The 20,869-nt window shown below is 43.6% G+C and overlaps 1 pseudogene across 1 annotated transcript in view; it reads right to left on the reverse strand.

Annotated features, from left to right (window-relative positions):
* LOC311236195 (cGMP-dependent protein kinase 1-like) overlaps positions 1–20,869 on the reverse strand; it is a 935,082-nt pseudogene that overhangs the window by 415,439 nt on the left and 498,774 nt on the right. The gene's annotated exons all lie outside the window — the stretch shown is intronic.

The raw sequence follows: 20,869 nt of genomic DNA on the forward strand, positions 1-20,869 counted from the left end.
TAAAGAACCAGGTTGTATATTTGCTCCCTGCGTAACCAGAGATTGGACATTCAATATTGATTTACCTACGAATACTCATTTGCCTTACAAGTGCATTTCAAATCATAAATGTCATTAAGTGAACGTTGTATATACCCTTTGCTATATAAAATATTCGATTTATACATTTGTGTGGACTTCGTTTCATCAGGTGGGAAAGTGTTCATCATATCTATATCATGTACTGGATGGCCAGAAGTTAAAGTACAAGCGGTAGTGGTTTAATAATACCATACTTATCAATACAGTCAGGGAATTGTACCCCTCAGTTACAATTGGTCCTTCGAACCGGATGGTAACTAGTGTAATATTAATATAGTGTTATTAATATTGAAATGGCCTATGATGAACACTCCACGAAACGGTCCTCCTAACGTAGAACGTCCACAGCGCAGACGACAGCCACCTCAGCACTTAGAGGATTACGCTGTCAGTCAACTACCTAGCCTTCGACAAACGGTAAACGCGGTAAAAGTAGAAAGTAAAATTATGTCTGACCTTAACGACCAGGTTTCCTTGACCACAGAGGCCCTAGTGGGTTCTAATGTAACTGACCAAGCTCACGGTGGGGACCAGGAGGGAGCTGACATGCCTTTACCCCCCGCCAATACCGAAGAAGTAGTCCCCGACCAGCCCCGGGAGGAAGACAACCCTACAGAGAGAGAACTCTGCACGGAAGAAGAGGAGGAGAGCGCCGAGGAAATAGAGCTCCAGGACTCCCCAACGAGCGGCTCACCCAGGAGCGGCTCACCTCTACAACCGTCTTCCCCCAGCGAAGCGGAGAGGATGCTACAACAGGCGTTCCTCGTCAGCCTGACAGCCTCTACCGAACGCGATCGACTTCAGGGTGAACGCGATCGACTTCAGGGCGAACGCGATCGACTCCAAGCACAGCAACGGAGCGAAGAAGAGCACATACGCCTGGAGATGAGACGCCTTCAGACGGAAGAGAATATGGCAAGAGACCGGGCCGACGCACAGCGCGCCGCTGCCGGTGCCCAAAGAGAAGCAGATCTCACCAAGCGTGAAGCCGAGTGCGACAAGCTACAAGCGCAACTAATGGAGCAGCTGATCCTCAAGGCAACACCCTCTCCCTCCGCCAGGGGTTCAAGGAACTCGTCGAGACAACAGTCAAGGGCAGCGTCTCCTAACCGAGCAAGCAACCCTGAACTTGACCAACAGACCAAGCCTATACCCCCCGCAGACCCCCTTCCCAGACCGGTCCAAGCGAGACCCAGCTACAAGGAAGGAGCGGCGTACACTGCGGAGAAGCTAAATAAATGACTACAGGATCTAGAGGACCTGATAGAAGAAGAAGAGGGAGAGGAGGAGAACCAAGCCCGACGACAGCACAGTACTCCACCGGACCAGGAGGTCCAGTACAGCCCAGGCTATACCCCCGCGGCGCTGCGCCACAGACCCCCGACTCTATTCACGGGTGAGCACGATGCACGACCAGCCCCGAGGAATAGCACCTGGACCAGCGGGCCATGGTACCCTGTCGGTACCAGCCCACAGAGAGGCGCAAGAGGAGACTCGCCTAGGAGGTCTCTCCCCCAACGCTCGCTGATGTATCAGCCATCCACGGCGTCATACATTGCCACGCCGTCGTTTCCAGACTTCACCTATGAGAATCGAGCACAGTACACGGAGCTCCGGATGTGCTTAGAGACAATGATGGTGGATGTCGCTGATGAACGCCACAAGTATGCAATATTACTGAAGCACCTGAAAGTACCGCGAGCGCACAATATAGCGCTAGCCTATGCCACCTCTACGACCCCATACACCGCGGCTCTAGCAGCGCTGGACCAGAGATATGGACGTATATGGGATTACGTAATCCAAGAGATAAGGCATATTGATCGCCTACCCCCAGCAACAGACAATCGCTCATTAGACGACCTGTCAATCAAAGTGCAGTCCCTGGTAGGGATGCTGGGAGCGCAACGGGAAAAGGGCATGCATGAGCTATACGCCAACTCTAACGTCGAGAGGATTCTAGAGAAGCTGCCACCCGCAAGACAAGAGCGTTTTAGGCGGCAGAGAGACCACCGTGATCCTAACGGTCCCGAACCATCCCTCCTTGATCTAGCCGACTTCCTGGCGAGAGAAGTCAGCAGCTTACGACTGGATACGTTCGTGCGGAGCACGCCAAGCTCCAGAGAGGGACCCAGGAGAATAAACGATGGAAGAAGATCGGTGACTGTCATGCACCAATCAGAGTCAGTACCGAGCAGTAAGAGCCACAGTACCCCCTCGAGAAAAGAGAAGTGGAAGATGGTGTGCCCCTACTGTGAGAAAGAACACTGGCTGTCACAATGTGACCTGTTCACAAAGATGAATGCAGAAGAAGTGAGTCAATGGATAAAGTCCAACAGGCGCTGTTACCGATGTGCGCGCAGTCACATGGCAGCCGAATGCCGCCTAAAGAAAAGGTGCAGTCGGTGTGACGGAGCCCATCTAGATATACTACACGACAGTAACAGAAGAAGGCCTGCACCTGCACCATCGAGCGGCACCAAGGCAAGTGTCATGTACATTGACCCCGCCAGCAGCAGTGGCGCCCAAGTGCTCTTAAAGGTAGTCCGTGTGACATTGAGCTACCAAGATAAAGTCATGGACACTTACGCCGTCCTTGATGACGGGTCAGAGAAGACCCTTCTGCTCGCGTCCGCTGCGGCCCAGCTGGGACTGCGGGGGAGCGAGAACCAAATGACGATTCGGACAATAAGAAGAGATTTAAAGACGATAAAAGGCGAGAATGTCTCCTTCACTATCGCAGCAAGCGGGCAGCCAGAGCGACGGTATAGGATTACAAATGCTTTCACTAGCCAAGAAATAGGACTATCGCAGTACACCTACCCCATCGCCAAGCTGATGGATAAATATGTGCACCTGCGTCAACTACCTATCCCGCTCATAGACGGCGCCACCCCGACCCTGCTGATAGGCTCCGACCATGCAGAACTCATAGTCCCGATTGACCGGGTCCATACAGGACCCCGAGGCTGTCCTGCAGCAGTCGAGACCCGCCTAGGGTGGACACTACAAGGCCCCCTCGCTAAATCTCTCAACCGAACAGCAGCCACTAGCTGCCTCCACTCCAGAGCGACAGAAGGAGACACCACACTCCTGCAACATGTCGAGAAGAAAATTGACTGGCGACGTCGTGCGCTGCTCCGCGCCTCCCTGATCAAAGACGGCTTTGATCTCCGGCAGCGGGCCAGCAGCGACCCCCCAGTATTGCGCAACCTCAACCCAGAGGTCGCAGAGGACCCAGCAGCAGATGAAGAGGTCCGACACAGTGTGAAGAACAGTTTCTACGTGGACAACTGTTTACAAAGCGTTTCGACTCAAGAAGAAGCCGAGGCTCTCCTAATCAAGCTCCGCGCCTCCCTGATCAAAGGCGGCTTTGATCTCAGGCAGTGGGCCAGCAGTGACCCGCACGTATTGCGCAGCCTCTCCCCCGCGGACAAGGCTGCCAGCAGCGAGACCTGGATGGCGACCATCCCAGGAGAAGCCCAAGAAATGACACTAGGACTAGTCTGGCGCTTCAAAACAGACTCGCTCCACTATAGACACAAACCCCTGACTCCAGAGCAGGGAAGGTCGACGGCGACACCGACCACCAGACGGAGTGTGTACAGAACACTCGCCAGACAATATGACCCGTTGGGATGTATTCTACCTTACACCACCAGGGCAAAGATGATTGTACGAGCACTATGGGACAAGGACCAGGGCTGGGACGACCCAATACCCGCACACCTTGCCTCCACATGGAGAGAGTGGGAGACGGAACTCCGCTCACTCCCAGGCGTCAATATACGCCGCAGCTACTTCCCACCCACGGTGAGGCCAGAGACATGCAAGATGGATCTACACGTCTTCAGCGACGCCTCCGAAGTAGCCTATGGATCGGTGGCCTACTTGCGTGCCCAAGAGAAGGGAGGCGAGATACACACTGCTTTCATCCTGGCTGTGGACACCAAACACAACCCAGCTGACGTCATCACCCGGGGAATGTCCCTGGGTGACCTCACCCGTCGCAACATCTACAGTGACGGACCGGAATTCCTCAAGCTCCCGGAAGAAGAGTGGCCTACGCCCACCCCACGGGAAGCAAGTAAAGAGGAGGCTGAGAACAAGAAACCTATGTTCTGTGGACTGAGCACAGTCGCCTCCACAGACCCCAACATAGATGACTGCATTACCCTACAGAGTGCGCAGCTAAAGACATTCCTGTGGCACCACCCAGAGATTCAGTCCACCACTGACATTTCAGCAGCTGACTACGAAGAAGCAGAACTTCTTCTACTACAACGAGCCCAGAGAGACTCGTTCCCCGATGAGCTAGACTGTCTACAGGGAGGAAAGCCCGTCCCATCAGACAGCAGACTGCTCCACCTGGCACCCGAGAGTGACGCCCATAATCTCATCAGAGTGGGTGGTCGCCTGCGGAGAGCCCCCGATCTACCGGATGACATTAAGTACCCGATAGTCTTGAACAGCCGACACAAGGTCACAGAGCTGATCATAAAGAAATACGACGAGGATGTACACCACGCAGGAGCAGAGAGAGTCTTCGCGGAGATCAGACGTCGCTATTGGATACTTCAAGGAAGAGAAGCGGTGCGACGCAGCCCAGCATACCCCGGATGGCTGACTTGCCTCCCTGTCGCCTCCGACTCGGCGACAAGCCATTCCACTCCACAGGCATGGACTGTTTTGGCCCGTTGTATATAAAGAGAGGAAGAGGAACCGAGAAGCGGTGGGGTATTGTATTCAAATGCATGACCACCAGAGCGATACATATCGAACTCCTTCCGACTATGAGCACAGACTCATTCCTTATGGCCTTCCGAAGGTTCACATCACGGAAAGGAAAACCGTCTACATTGTTGTCTGATCACGGGACAAACTTCAAAGGCGGAGAAAGAGAGCTGAGAGAGAGCTTCCAAGCTATGGGCCCAGAACTTAAGACCCACCTCGCTCCATCCCAGATTGACTTCCAGTTTAATCCCCTGAACGCACCCCACTTCGGTGGAACCTGGGAACGAGAAGTACGTTCTATAAAGACAGCCCTGTACGCCGTGCTTGGGGCCCAGACTGTGGCGGAAGAAGTCCTAATGACAGTCCTCACGGAGATCGAGGGAGTATTGAACTCCAAGCCCCTCGGCTACGTCTCCAGTGATGTAGCAGATGTCGACCCAGTCACCCCCAACACACTCTTAATGGGGCGGCTGGACCCCGCGCTACCCCAGACAATGTACAGGCCTGAAGAAGCGAACGGCCGAAGAATGTGGAGGTACAGTCAAGTACTAGCTGACAAGTTTTGGAGCAGCTTCCTACTCCACTACCTACCGTCTCTACAGACCCGCCAGAAGTGGGTAAAAGAGAGAGACAATTTGACAGAAGGAACAGTCGTCATGAGTATCGACCAGTCACTACCCAGAGCTATGTGGCCGGCTGGCCGCGTAAGCAAAGTGATCACCGGTGCCGATGGCAAGGTCCGAGCAGCTGAAGTGCTCGTCCAAGGGCGAACTTACACACGACCCGTGGCGAGGCTAATAGAACTGCCCAGACTCCCAGACACTATCGATGATGACCATGACCCCATGACTTTGTGAGTTGACTGACCCTTACAGCGGACCTTGAGTGGTAGACAGTGCGGTTAATCTGTCTCTGCTTAGCTAATTAGGTGGGACTAATTAGGGGGCGGCTGTTGTGATTAAACCGAATATATATATTTATTTATGGATATATATTTAATAGTATTTGTATATCGTTTGATATCCCCTGTATATTCCTTGTACAATATGCACTGAATATCCCTTTAGTCTACTAACAGCCCATAATAGTTTCATTCTACCATTGGACGAGAACCTGGCGCCAGCAGCCATGCCCCTTGGTTCAAGTGCAATCGTGCCGACCAACATGTCGTGGCAAGCCCGGTTCCGCGTAGGAATACGTCTGGCGAAATACGAATGGTACTATTTGTTCACAGCGCATATATATATGGCGCAAGTAAAGTAGAACTTTCTTTTAGTCCATTAGTCCTTTACCCTCCAACCTAGTAACAGACGCGAAGCCTCACCCACGACGCACGTGTGGTGCAGTAAGGCCTACTTGGCCTCAGAATAGGCATTGAGATATCGTGTGGATTAATAGTTGAATTGTCATAGTTTGGCACTATACCGTCGAGTTGGACGTATTTCTATTAAGTTAATAATAGTCTATTATGTATGGTGCATCGTTCGGTTAGAGTTATAAAGTGAGCAGTACCCCCATCGTTCCTGACGTTATCTGGAGTCTTAACCAGGCTGGGCAGACCACGTGTGGTGCTTGCATCCGAGGAGCTCCGGGCCAGGACGAGTGGACCTGTACATTGGATTACTTTACCCGGACGACGGCGAGCCTTCCACGGCTTGGATTATCTACATGCTTTGGGTGCTTTGATTATTCCATGGATAACGGCCAACACTGCTGAGTGTTGGAACTACCCCCCGGAGAGGAGTCTAGGTGAGACGGCGCTCTACCCCGAGTGAGGTCGCCTCACGTCTCTTCGCTGTGGACCGGCAGCTACCGTCCACCAGAGGGTCCAGCTGTATTCATCTGCGGACCGAGGTTCTGTGGGCATCGTGTTCAGGACTCTGAATTCTCCCAAGAAATCGTCGGCCAGATGGGATACCGCCAGCGGCTCTTCTAACCCCCCCTACTGTCTTACAACCAGCGGGACCCCCCCCCCCCCTTTAGTGTATCCAGCTATAATCATTTAAGTACCATCGCTATAGTTCCCTAAAGAACCAGGTTGTATATTTGCTCCCTGCGTAACCAGAGATTGGACATTCAATATTGATTTACCTACGAATACTCATTTGCCTTACAAGTGCATTTCAAATCATAAATGTCATTAAGTGAACGTTGTATATACCCTTTGCTATATAAAATATTCGATTTATACATTTGTGTGGACTTCGTTTCATCAGGTGGGAAAGTGTTCATCATATCTATATCATGTACTGGATGGCCAGAAGTTAAAGTACAAGCGGTAGTGGTTTAATAATACCATACTTATCAATACAGTCAGGGAATTGTACCCCTCAGTTACAATAGTATTGTATATTATATGGTAACTCAGAACATTGTACATATGTCTATACCGAACACTGTGACCTCATTTTCTTCTTCTAAAATTACATGCTATACTATGTTATTTGATACTATCTTGTCTAGCACAGTCTCTGGAGCGTAACAGTAAGAAGCATTTTGTATGAAAGTATTCTGTACTTCTGTATGACAACTATTAAAGAAACTTGTATAGAGCAAAATAATATAATCTTTATTGTCATTGTTGGTCCAACGAAATTGAGTTTAGAGCATCACCACATACAAACATACTGAATATAGCATGTACAAAATAATAATATCAATAATATAATATCAATGTCCCAAGTGCAATAGTGCTAGTGCAAATAAATAGTATGACAGTCCAGTTGAGTTAATGGATGGGGGGGGGGGGGGGGGGGGGGGGGGGGCGGGGGGTCAGATTTTGGTGAGACATTAGAATTAGAATAAATGGTCTTCACCGAATAGATAAAGGTTAAATACAGATTAAAATACAGAATTAGATCTCTCCGCATTCAAAGGAACGGCATCTGTCGTTTACCGTTCTTGGTTTTAACTGCAGGTTTCTTTTTTACTGCTTTCCATCTTGATTTCTTGATTTCTAGTTTCCTTTATTTTTTGGACAGGGCGCTAAACTCAGGGGTGCAGAGTGCAGACTGCTCGCGAGCCACACATATTGGGCGGGTCTGCGCTGGTATCTCATCGAGCAATGTGCTTTCGTGGATAGCTCCCAGACGCAGAGCAGGCTCCGCGGATGCAATTTGCTTCGTGCAATCCATTCTCTGTGGATTCCGCCCTAAGACTATAAGTGGGTCTCATTCCCGAAAATGTTTCAAAGAGTTATTCTGGAAGACTTATCTTGGAACCACTGAGACAGAATCAATGACAAGTTCACTCTGAGTCCTGAACGTGCTGGTAATATGTCTTAAGTGGCTGAAACGGTCGCACAAATGATATGATATGATATCTGCTTGGAGAATGGCATTCTGTCTTAAACTCGAAACGCGCGTTCCCGTTCAGGTCATTTGCATACAAAACAACGCCTCCAGGGCTCCTTATAAGGCAACTAGTGACGCAGCTGTGTGAAAATGGAATGGCGGAAGTGCTTTGAGAGTCTTGCGAGCCATCAAAACTAGATTAGATTAATGTATTGGCATCATATACAGCTCGTGGTACACCTGCCGCAGCGCGCGCACACACACACGCGCGCGCACACACACGCGCTCGCAGTACTGTATATGAATGAATGAATGACATATAATATATAGCCTACGGCGGGCGTAATGAATGAACGCAGTATGGCTTATTATTCCATAATTAAGCCTATACTGTTCATTCGTAGGCGCACACAAGACTTGTTATGGAATATTAATGCAGTCTATTTCCACCGATTAGCTTGAGTTCTTATGTATTTATCCACTGTCATTTCAGTATTGGTGTATAGGCTATATAGTGTATTTCAATATACGTTTAATTGATTAATGATATATTCTAAGGAATGCAGGTTTATAGCTATATCAACCCCCTCCAATGTAGTAATGACCAAGTATGGTTTTGTCAATATTCCAATGTACAGTTTTGCTTGTACAGTGTAAGGGTGTGTTCACATCGAAAGTCCGGACTTTCCGTGGATAGTCCGGACTTTCTGGTCGACCAAATGTGAAAATGATACATTGTTTGCTTTTGGTCTGCGTTCACACTACCCTGTTTGGTGCGGATCTAATTTGTAAACAAAGGACATGCTGTCGCATCTATTGGACTATAGCACTCACAAACGTAATCAGTTGCCGGCAGCGTAATGAGAGAGATACTATTATGAGCACGGCGCTAGTCGACGAGAGAGAGAGAGAGAGAGAGAGAGAGAGAGAGAGAGAGAGAGAGAGAGAGAGAGAGAGAGAGAGAGAGAGAGAGAGAGAGAGCTTCCCTTCCCTTCCTGCGTAAGCTGTCAACTACTAGACAGCTGCATAGAAGCAGCTCGAGATGCGTTGTTGTTACAGAGCTGGTCCACGCTGCTATTATGAAATTACCCAAAAAGTATGTAAGCTTTTTTTTTCTTTATCTGAGAGAATGTCCGCGAATGTCCTCCTCATGCAGGAGAAAGTTGGGGGGTGCGCGCGGCGCGAGTCTATAGAGAGAGAGGAAGAGAGAGACTGCGTCTAGAGAGGAGAGAGAGAGAGGGAGGAAGAGAGAGACTGTCCGCATGCGGCGCCAGTCTAGAGAGGAGTACGCTACTTTGCTTCCTGGATTAGGTACTATAGTTCGATTGAAACGAACCGAGTCCCAACTTTTCAAGAGGACCATGGTTTGGTTGTTTGGTCCTCATTATAGTTCGGTTTGCGTTCACACCTGTACAAACCAAACGGACTATCGATCTAAAGGGACCATGGTTCACTTAAAGGGACCATGGTCCACTTAAAGTGGACCAAACAGAGTAGGTGTGAACGCGCCCTAAGTCTATCCCCCACCAACCCCTCCTACCCAACCTCCTCCAACAGTTTCTACGTCAAATGTACTCTCTTTTCTGGACTATTTTTGTATAACAAACAGTACTGTATTTGCAAATCTGGTATGTCATAAATGTATAGCAGTACTGTCTATCTGTGTCGTGTGTGTCATATATGTTATGATGAATTGAAAATGGGGGACCCTGATGTAAACAAGACGCAAGTCTTTCTCTGGTCTGCATCCCCTTAACAATTGTATGTAATTGAGCTGTACTGTACTGTACCCATTCTGCAATCTGTTAATAAAGTTTTCAATCAATCAATCAATCAATCAAACAAAGGTCTGTCCCATTGTATACCAATCAATGGGATACATTGGCATGTTGACCTGCATTTTTTCAAATGTATATAATTAATCATTAAAACAGATGTGTAACAAATAAGAAATACAAATTCCACAGAAGGCATTAAATAATTATTATTTTCAATCATTTCACAATAATTGCATAATTGTGTTTGAATATCTGAGTAATTAAAGTAATTATACATTGTCCAAAATAGCTGGTTCAGATATGGTTAAGCTGCCCTGTGATCAGATGAATCCATATTATTTATTTTTCTTTCGTAATTTGTATTCGTAATTTCTTATCGTACAAATATTGTCATATTTATTTTAATTATGATTAAGTAATTAATTCCAAGGACTCGGAGGCCTGTAGCGTTGACATGAAGGAATCACTATGAGAGCACAGTCTGTCAAGTTAATACAATTTTAAATTAGTCAATCAATCATAAGACTGCTCCTCAGCACTCTTAAATCTGCTCTCAGCCACGATCAAATCTGATCTCAGGAAAATTTGGGGACTCCCGCTCCCAGCCCTAATATGTCTTAAATGGGCCGAAATCTGGCTAAGACGAAATATTTGGTCGTAAATTCGTTCGAGAATGAGACCCAATGACAAGTTCACTCTGAGTCCCGAACGTGCTGGTAATATGTCTTAAGGGGCTGAAACGGTCACACAAATGATATGATCTGATATCTGCTTGGAGAATGGCATTCTGTCTTAAACTCAAAAGCGCGTTCCCGTTCAAGTCATTTGCATACAAAACAACGCCTCCAGAGCTCCTTATAAGGCAAAGTAATGACACAGCTATGTCGAAATGGATGCGGAAGTGCCTTGCGAGTCTTGCGCGACCCATCGAAATGAGATTAGATTAATGTATTGTCATCATATATAGTACAGCTCGTGGTACACCTGCTGCAGCGCATGCACACACACACACGCGCGCGCGCAGTATACTGTAGCATACGGCGTAATGAATGAACGCAGTATAGGCTTATTATTCCATTAATGACTTGTTGCATTAGGATTTAGTAGATACTCTATGCTCTGCCCTACGTACAGTATAGGTACAGTCTGTACTTATACTGTACGTAGGGCAGAGGCAGTGCATATATAGTATCTACTAAATCCTAATGAAACAAGTAACTAGAATATATTAAGCCTATACTGTTCATTGGACATGTAGGCCATACTGGCGCACACAAGACTTGTTATGGAATATTAATGCAGTCTATTGCCATGGGATTAGCTTTAGTTCTTCTTATTTATTTATTTATTTATTTATCCACTGTCATTTCAGTGTTGGTGTATAGGCTATATAGTGTATTTCAATATAAGTTTAATTGATTAATGATATATTCGAAGGAATGCAGGTTTATAGCTATATCAACCCCCTCCAATGTACAGTAAATGACCAAGTATGGTTTTGTCAATATTCCAATGTACAGTTTTGCTTGTACAGTGTCCCCCACCCACCCCTCCTACCCAACCCCCCCCCCCCCCCCCCCCCCAACCAACCACCTCCAATGTACAGTCGTCGTCGTCGTCCCCCCCCCCCCCCCCCCCAACCCCACCCCACCTACCCAACCTCCTCCAACAGTTTCTACGTCAAATGTATATACTCTCTTTTCTGGACTCTTTTTGTATCACAAACAGTACTGTATTTGCAAATCTGGTATGTCATAGATGTATAGATGTAGCAGTAACTGTCTATCTGTATGTCGTGTGTGTCATATATGTTATGATGAATTGAAAATGGGGGACCCTGATGTAAACGAAAGTCTTTCTCTGGTCTGCATCCCCTTAACAATTGAGCTGTATTGTACCCATTCTGCAATCTGTTAATAAAGTTTTCAATCAATCAATCAATCAAACAAAGGTCTGTCCCATTGTATACCAATCAATGGGATATATTGCATGTTGACCTGCATTCTTTCAAATGTATATAATTAATCATTAAAACAGATGTGTAACAAATAAGAAATACAAATTCCACAGAAGGCATTAAATAATTATTGTTTTCAATCATTTGACAATAATTGCATAATTGTGTTTGAATATCTGGGTAATTAAAGTAATTATACATTTGTCCAAAATAGCTGGTTCAGATATGGTTAAGCAGCTGCCCTGTGATCAGATGAATCCATATTATTTATTTTTCCGACATCAAATGCGTAATTTCGTACAAATATTGTCATATTTATTTTAATTATGATTAAGTAATTAATTCCAAGGAGGCCTGTAGCGTTAACATGAAGGAATCACTATGAGAACACAGTCTGTCAAGTTAATAAAATTTTCAATTAGTCAATCAATCATAAGTGTGCTCCTCAGCACTCTTAAATCTGCTCTCAGCCATGCTCAAATCTGATCTCAGGAAAATGTGGGGAGTCGCGCTATGTCTTAAATGGGCAGAAATCTGCCTAAGAGGACATTTTTGGTTGTAAATTCGTTCGGGAATGAGACCTACAAGGACTAAGACCAGTGGCGTCGTTAGCCCTGGGCTTCCGGGGCTTTAGCCCCGGATGTTTTTCTCCTAGCCCCGGACATTAAAAAAAAAAAAAAAAAAAAAAATTGTTTACATTTTTTTTTCTTTTTTTTTTTTTACTTTTTTTTTTTTTTTAAGATGTCAGCATCCCCATTGTCTGTGCTGAATGTTTGTTAGTGTTTGGTATTTTTTTTTTGGTTTTAAGTACTTTTAATCCATTTTTAGTAAGTAGTTTTCATTTGATCCTATAATTTTTTCATTCACCGATTTGTGGACTTTTTTTTTTGTATCCCGAAAGGCGCATTATAAATCAAATGCATTATTATTATTATTATTATTATTATTATTATTATTATTATTATTATTATTATTATCATCCAGGAGGGAAAAGACACTTTGGATAGTAGGGACTGCATCTCTGCCTGTCCTGACCAGGAAACACTTTGCAACTGTGATCTCCTCTGGCAATAGTTGGATATTGTAATGTGTGGCGAGGGGTTGCAGCAATTCCACTGAGAGAAACTGGTCTGAGGCTGGATAACATGCCTGTGTATGCCTCTCATAAGTTGTTATCCAACTCATGAGAACCTGCTCTCAAGCTCTGGATAGAACAGTCTCTGTCTCAGCTGATCTCCTGAGCTGAGGTCTGAGCTTGTGCCACAAGATGCCATTACATATGGCCTTTGTCCTGTCATACATGTCCACTGCCATCTCTGAGGTGCGATAACCTTTGAGTGTGTCCTGCACTGTGCTTTTAAATAGTACAGATAGGTATTGAAGATGTGCACTTTAACGCAGCAGCACCTGTAGCCTCCATACCCATGTCCAGTGTCCACTGACAAAGACATGCTCATGATACTGTGATAAACTATAATAAGCTTTAATCGAACCCTGGTTCATTTCCTCGGATAGTCCGGTTGGTTTGGGGTGGTGTGAAAGCTCATTCACTCTTGCAAGTGAACCCTGCATTTGAGATGTGAATGCAAAGCGGACCAAAGGCAGGAAAATACCCAAAAATCTAATATCTTTTTTATGAGACTTTTTTTTTCGATTGCTTAAGCATGATTTTTAAAACGGGGCCCGGTGTTTCAAAACACACAATTAGCACAACCACACACACAATTATCAGAACACCTCAGATCCTTTGCTAAATTAAACACTTGTCAAAACCATACACTAATTTAAAAAAACTACATTTGGTTACTATATGAAACACACGTTTTATATGACTTAATTCTGTTTGAACCAGTTACTCACACTGCTGTGCTTAACCTAAAACATATTTAGCTATTCTACTTCTCAGTGATTAGAGTACTGTAAGTGAAGTACGCAGAGAATGTGCAAATATACAATAAATTCACCAAACACTACACAAGACCAATGCTGTAGACTGATGAAAATATAATTTATTTATCTACATATACCCAAATCAATGATGCAGACTGCTGAAAAAAAACATTTTCTCTCCATATACCCAAATCAATGATGCAGACTGATGAAAATATAAATTTTCTCGCCATATAACCAAATCAGTCAACATTTCAACATGGAGAATCACAACAAAACATGTCCCAGTTTTCATGCTACTATGTGCATAACACTGTAAGCTCAGCAAATATCAGACAAACATAAAATACTGTATCCAGTAGGCCTACAGGTTAAAATTGCAGTAAAACAAAAACCATTTTGAAAATTTTTAAACAGAAAATACTATCTCTTTGCCTAGCTGGATCTGGCAAGATACTTTTTTGCTCTGTGTATTGTTTTGCAAAAAGTGTGAGGCTGACATTGTGCTTATAGAGGTACAAATCTGGGCCTATGTTTTGCTCCTTGAGTGTAATGTTTTGATAATTGTGTAATACTTTTGATTTGAGTGTTTATGCAATTGAAGAAAACTGTAAAGACTAGAGATGAACTGTTTATTTCTTTTGTACATAGGCTGTGCATATGTTTGTTTGTTTGTTTATTTGCTTATGTGTATGATTCTTAACTGTTTTTATTTTGTTATTGGTGTATATGTGTGTATGTATGTACAGTATATGTATATATATATATATGTGTATATATGTATATTTGTACTCCTGTTGGGGCCTCTTGGACCAGATCAATGTTTTATCTGGCTAAATAAAGGTTAAATAAATAAATAAGAAACTGATGATTTGGTCCTGTTAACTTTGAATTTTCTATGGGGACTGCCCAGATCCCTCTCATGGACATGGACCTCACTTTGAGAACCTCTAATGATTCTAGTTCTTCAGTATTCATCTCTAATTACTCTAAAATTGCGTATTACTGTGTTTAAAAATAAAAAAAATAAAAAAGGGGGGGGGGGGGGAAACCCCCCTCCACCCCCCTGGGCTGAAGCCCCCAATGTTTTCTAACCCTAAAAACGCCCCTGACTAAGACTAGACAGTAAATACCTAATACAAGAAAAACAATAGACTAACAGGGGAACATTAAGAAGGGCAAGATAGAGAAGGGGGAGAGAGATAGCAAGAGAGCGAAAAGGGAAATAACACTAAGGGACAGAAATACAAGGAACAAACATACAGGGACGGGGAGAGGTAGAGCAGGGGAGAACAGTCCATGAACTTGTGGGACATAACACTTTCTCTCTCTCTTTCTCTCTATCACTTTATTACTGTCTCCCTCTCCCTCGGATCACACACACACAATGGAGCCGTGCTGCCGCTTGTGATTGGTGGAGGCGGGACCAGGCGATACAACTGATTGACAGCGGAGGCGGCGAATGGAATGGCAGACGGCACTCAGATGCAGAATAACAGCCAGGCAATGAGCCAGGTAGTGAGGGACTCGGGAGAGATCAGAGAGCGAAAGTCAATTAACGTTGATGTCAAGATGGACAGTGGAAGAAAGAGAAAGGGTGGAGGAGAGAGGGATAAAACAAAGAAAAAGAAAGGCCCTTACAGGAGAGAGTGGTTAACTGTATTATAATAGTAAATAGAAAAATATGTTGTGCTCTTGCTTTTTTCTTTTTGAAGGTGGAGAGAGTAGCATTGCTAGTGCCACAACAGTTTTATTTGAGGTCCATAACAGTACATTGTACTAAGCAATTGTTGGCTCATTAGTTTGTGATTCACATGCACTAAAATTCACCAGAATGCAGGAAATTAAGTCTTTGTAACAAAAAAAATCCTGGTGGAGGACCCCCAGACCCCCCGCTTAAAAAGTGGCCTGATTGGGGCTATATTTCGCGCTATATCTCCCGATATGAATTATTTCCCCAGTCCGGCCCTGCACACACACACACAGAGCAGATGTTAGGTACAAACTATTGATTTGCATACCTGTGATACAGCATGCCGGGCTGACGTTACCCGCTCGACTGCTTGAATCTCACATGATGAAAGAAGCCTGTGCTGGCTCTGTGGTTTGTGTTTCCTTTTTAACGTTTGACAGCTAATTGATGAGTCACTGGTACAGATAAAGGCGAGCTCCTGGCATTCTGCCAAGAGTGAACAGCAACCTCTCAGCGCTCCCAGGGGTACAGATTCATCAGCATAATGACAGAGATGCTTCTTTCATTCCATAGCCTCAATTATTAATGAAGAAGGAGAAAATAATCCACACTTTATTCTCATTATGTTAATATTATTATTGTGTTAAGACACTTTAGTTTATTGGATTTTGATTGATGTCACACAGTTCCATCCATTTGATATGATCATATCGTTACACAGCTCAACTAATTTGATGTTCCTGTTCTCTTAAGCTGAAACCCAGCAAACCAGGGATCTAAACAGTTTCACTCTTAAACCTCTTAAACCCAGGCTGAGATTTATTTCACTTCACTAATAGATCAATACAGTCCATATTAAGTGATGGTGCGTTTCTTTGTCATGTCATGTGTAGCCAAGAGTAAAGACCCTAACCCTATCAAAACAGCAGTCAAAGTTAATATTTTCAGCACTATGTTTGTTTACCAATGATTTTTAGTGTTATTAGCGAAATATGAGCTTATAAAAATATCTGCACATTGTACTGGAAACCGTATGATTTAGACGCGAGGACATGACCGTCATGAAATCATTGTAGTCCTAGGAAAGAGGAGACCCAGGGCTTTCGATGGACGTTGACATTTCATAAAACTACATTACCCAGCTCACACCAGCCCAGTGTTAATTTTGGCAGCTATTTTCATTTTAGTTTTAGTCTTAGTCATGTGTCAAGTGCTCCTTTTTTGTTTTCATCATATTTAGTCATCTTCATTTATTTTTCGTTTAGTCAGTTTTAGTCAACTAAATGTCTGAGTATTTTAGTCTTAGTCAGTTTTTGTCTCAATTTTGTCTTTTTTGTTTTAGTCTAGATTTAGTCGACGAAAACGGATGACATTTTTGTCTATTTTTAGTTAATGGAAAAAAAATTCATAGGACTTACCTGACTGAATGGGGCTTAAACAAGACTCTCGATGTTCCTTATGTTTAAACGGTGATAATGGTACATTTATGCATATGTATTGGGAATGCCCTCCTGTTAAGATATTTTGGGTAGAAGTAACCACGCTATTATCAGAATTTTTATTTCTGACAATACCAGTTATCACACGTTGTACATGTAAAGAGGCTAATCTTGTCCGGTCTTACGGCTGCCAAAAAGCTAATAGCATCACGCTGGATTCAACCGGATAAAATGTGCTGGAGGGTATGGATTCTTACCTATCTTGATGTGATTTATCTAGAGATATCTACCGCACGAATTCTAGGTGTTAATGAAGCCAGCATAGCAATCTGGTCAGATGTGGTGGAGAGGATAAAGCATTATATGAACTTTTAATCCTTGGTGTCAAACGGTATAATGGATGCTATCCAAGAGGGGGTCCTGTGGGGGGGGGGGGGGGGGGAAGAGCGAGCAAGAGCATAGTATATGTATTGTATTGTATTGTAATTAATTCGTGTATATTTTTTATCTACATCTATTTTGATTTAAAAACTGGGCTGTCATTATTGTTAGTATTATATCGGTAATAGTCCTGTGATTTATAGTGGATTTCTACTGTTAATGTTTGTGTGTAATGTCAAAAATAAAAATAAAAAAACATTTGTTAAAAAAAAAAAAAATCAGAAATAGTCAACATGGAACATTTTCTGATTTAAATTGCGTATTTATTTTTTAACCTAGGGGAATCTGAGTCGGCGGCACAAGTGATACACAGGAAGTATATGTTGGTGTGGTCCAATGTATTGTTGCTCCTACAGTATATGTTGGTGTAGACATGCATGGTCCAATGTATTGTTGCTCAACGTTAAACGTTGTTGCACACTTCCTATCCAGAAGGCTCCGGTTCAGTTAGCTCCTAGCAGAGGATCTGTTGTGATTTTTAAAGCAAAATAAATATTCAACATTCTCTTTTGAGACTCCGCCTCAGACTCTTATCATTTGGCACTAAAAGCTAAACATTGTCACCGGTATGGCTGTCTGCATTATGTCATTAATTGTGTGCGAGAGTTCGATCAGTTAGCCACGTTAGCGTGAGCTAGGTTAGCCACTAGCTAACGCGAGCTAGATGGAAATACAAACAATGTGGTGAATAAGTGATTTACCTTGGAATACTCCTTTGCCAACTTGCTGTACTTTGCTTGCAGGTCTGCAGCTGGATTATGAATAGTCCTCAACTTTAGCCAAGGTAACGTTCAGCTAAAACTAGCTTTTCAAATAGCTCCAGGCTAATGCTAATAACACAGAGCTCCCGTCAGCCGTCACACTGTTCTGTCGGGACGATGGCATTAAGAAAAGTTATAATTCGTTTGTCTCGTCTTGTTTTAGTCAACAATATCAACATACATGAAGAGAAATTTCGTCCTGGTTTTTGTAAATTACATTTTTGTGTGCTCAGTTGTGGTCAACGATATTTAATAAACTATTTAGTCTCGTTAGCGTCACATGGTATTCAATAACGTGACGTCACGTCTCGTTGTCGTCATGAAAAAAACCTTCGTTGACGAACATCTTTCGTCATCAATATAGCGCAATATAGCACAACTCGTAATACTATCGTGTTGTGACTTACTTAAGTATTGTAATGATATCGTATTGTGGGGCCTCTACGATTGTGATTCCCACCCCTAATCATATTGACATGATTATGTACACATATACACATACAGATATCCTTGGTCTACAAGGACCACCAGGTTCAGGGACAGCTTTTTCCACAAGCCACAAGACTCCTGAACAAGGACAAGAACAGGAGATAGCCCTATCAAAAAACCCATGACACACACCACACACACACACACACACACACACACACACACACACACACACACATGCACCCTGCACCTTAATATGCACATACACTTTTACGCATGACACTTTCTGTAAAAATGTACTATTTTATCTGACCTAATTTTGATATTTTATTTTATGTATCGTACTACTACTACTACTTATTGTTAATTGGACACACACACACACACACCCTGCACTGCATCTTATCATGCACAATTGCACATACACTACACGCAAGACACTTTCTGTAAATAATTAACTATTTTATCTTACCTCATTCTATATTTTATTTGATCTTACTACTACTACTTAATGTTACCATTCTTGTATTCATTGATGTTTCTTAATTGTGCACTGTTGAGTCTGAGCTCGAAACATAAGAATTGATTACCTGCAATTCCCCCTGTATTGTTGTGTATTTGATAAATAAAGAACTTGAACTTGAACTTGAACTTGAACTACAACTTTGCCAATAGCACCACCCATGTCCATCATGTTGGATTTTCAGACATTTAGCTTTTTTGAAAATAGCTCTCTGCCCTGGTACTCAAAGTAGTTTACACCAAACTTCACACATGTCCTCCATGATGAGAAAGAGGTGTTTTGTGTTTGTGTAATTTGACCACATGGTGGCACTATTCTCAAAAATCACATGACAAAGACATAAAATATGCCACAATGACAGCTCTGCGTGATTTTTTTCCGTAGCCTCTGTTTGCGAAGACGCTCTCTGATTGGCTAAGCCGCGTACAGAGAAGAAGAAAAGACCCTCTCTGACTGGTTTAGCTCCGAAGGGTCTCTTCCGCCTTGTACATATATTCTCTGCTTCGAAGTGGTTATGCTTAGGCATTCTTTCGAAGTGGTTATGCGCCGGTCGTCAGGTGTGTTAAATACGTTCTCAGATACATTCACACCTAACTTGTAGTCTGTGCTCAAGCAAGGGGACATTTATGCGCATTTGCGGGAGCGCGCGAGCATGTGGCGCCATTAGGTGCGTGCAATCCCAGTTGATTTCAGGAACGCACCACTGGGGTTAGGGTTAGCCAATCGGAGAGCGTATTTTTCATCTTCGCTGCAATCAAAGAGCGTCTTCGCTCACAGAGGCTACAGGAAAAAAGCATGCAGCTCTGCCACATAGATATATATAGAACACTAGATAGCTTGCCCGCGCTGCCGGCCAATGGAGAGCGACGTCGCTGACCCTCCAAGATGGCGGCGGTTCAGTGACGCTGGTGACTTTAAGCTATCTAGTGTTCTATCTATATATATCTATGCTCTGCCAAACATGCCCATAGACCTATGCATAGACCACCACTGCACTTCCGCGTTACATTGAGCTCATGGGAGAGAGAGAGCAGAGGGGGGGGGAAATGTCTCCGAGTCTCCTGAATACGGAGAGACCAGTCCCAAGTCGTCGATCGGCAGCGTTTCTGCTCACATGGGAAGTGGGAACCTCTTCATCTACACTACAGCATCTTGGGAGATACGCACAGACAGACAACACGCTGGTTGACGTTTACTGGACTGTGTCCATTCTCTCATATAATTGTCTGTGCATCCGTGTGCGTGTGTTTGTATCTCCTGTGTACGGTATGCTCAAGTGTGCCTCACTGCAAAAAAAGCTCAACAATATTTTTTTTACAATTATTCAAGCAAAATAATTGATCAGTGCAGTGAGTAAATTTGACTTACAATATCTTTTTTTTATTTTTATTTTTTATCAACAATACAACATCAACCTAAAATAATAACAACAATAACAACAATAATAATAATAATAATAATAATAATAATAATAATAATAATAATAATAATAATAATAATAATAATAATAATAATAATAATAATAATAATGACAAGACAATAATAAATACTTACAGATCAAAACTTAAAGACAATAGACATTAGACATTGGACCCCCCCCCCCCCCCCCCTTACAATATCTTGAAAGAAGTACGATGAATCGTGAGATAAAATCTCTGCTCTTATCTTTTTCTTCTGGTGGTACCTTCAGTTTTTTCAGTTTTACCATGGTACCAGCCATTGTATAAATACTTTACCACAGTACAACCATGGTTATTTATCACCATGGTACCACTTTTGTACTTAAGTAGTACCATGGTATAATTAAGTAATAGCTCATGACAGGCCATGCATGGTTATTATATCACAGC

Source organism: Notolepis coatsorum, assembly GCF_963971535.1.
Source record: "Notolepis coatsorum genome assembly, chromosome: 10".
In the NCBI taxonomy this organism is placed as follows: domain Eukaryota; kingdom Metazoa; phylum Chordata; class Actinopteri; order Aulopiformes; family Paralepididae; genus Notolepis; species Notolepis coatsorum.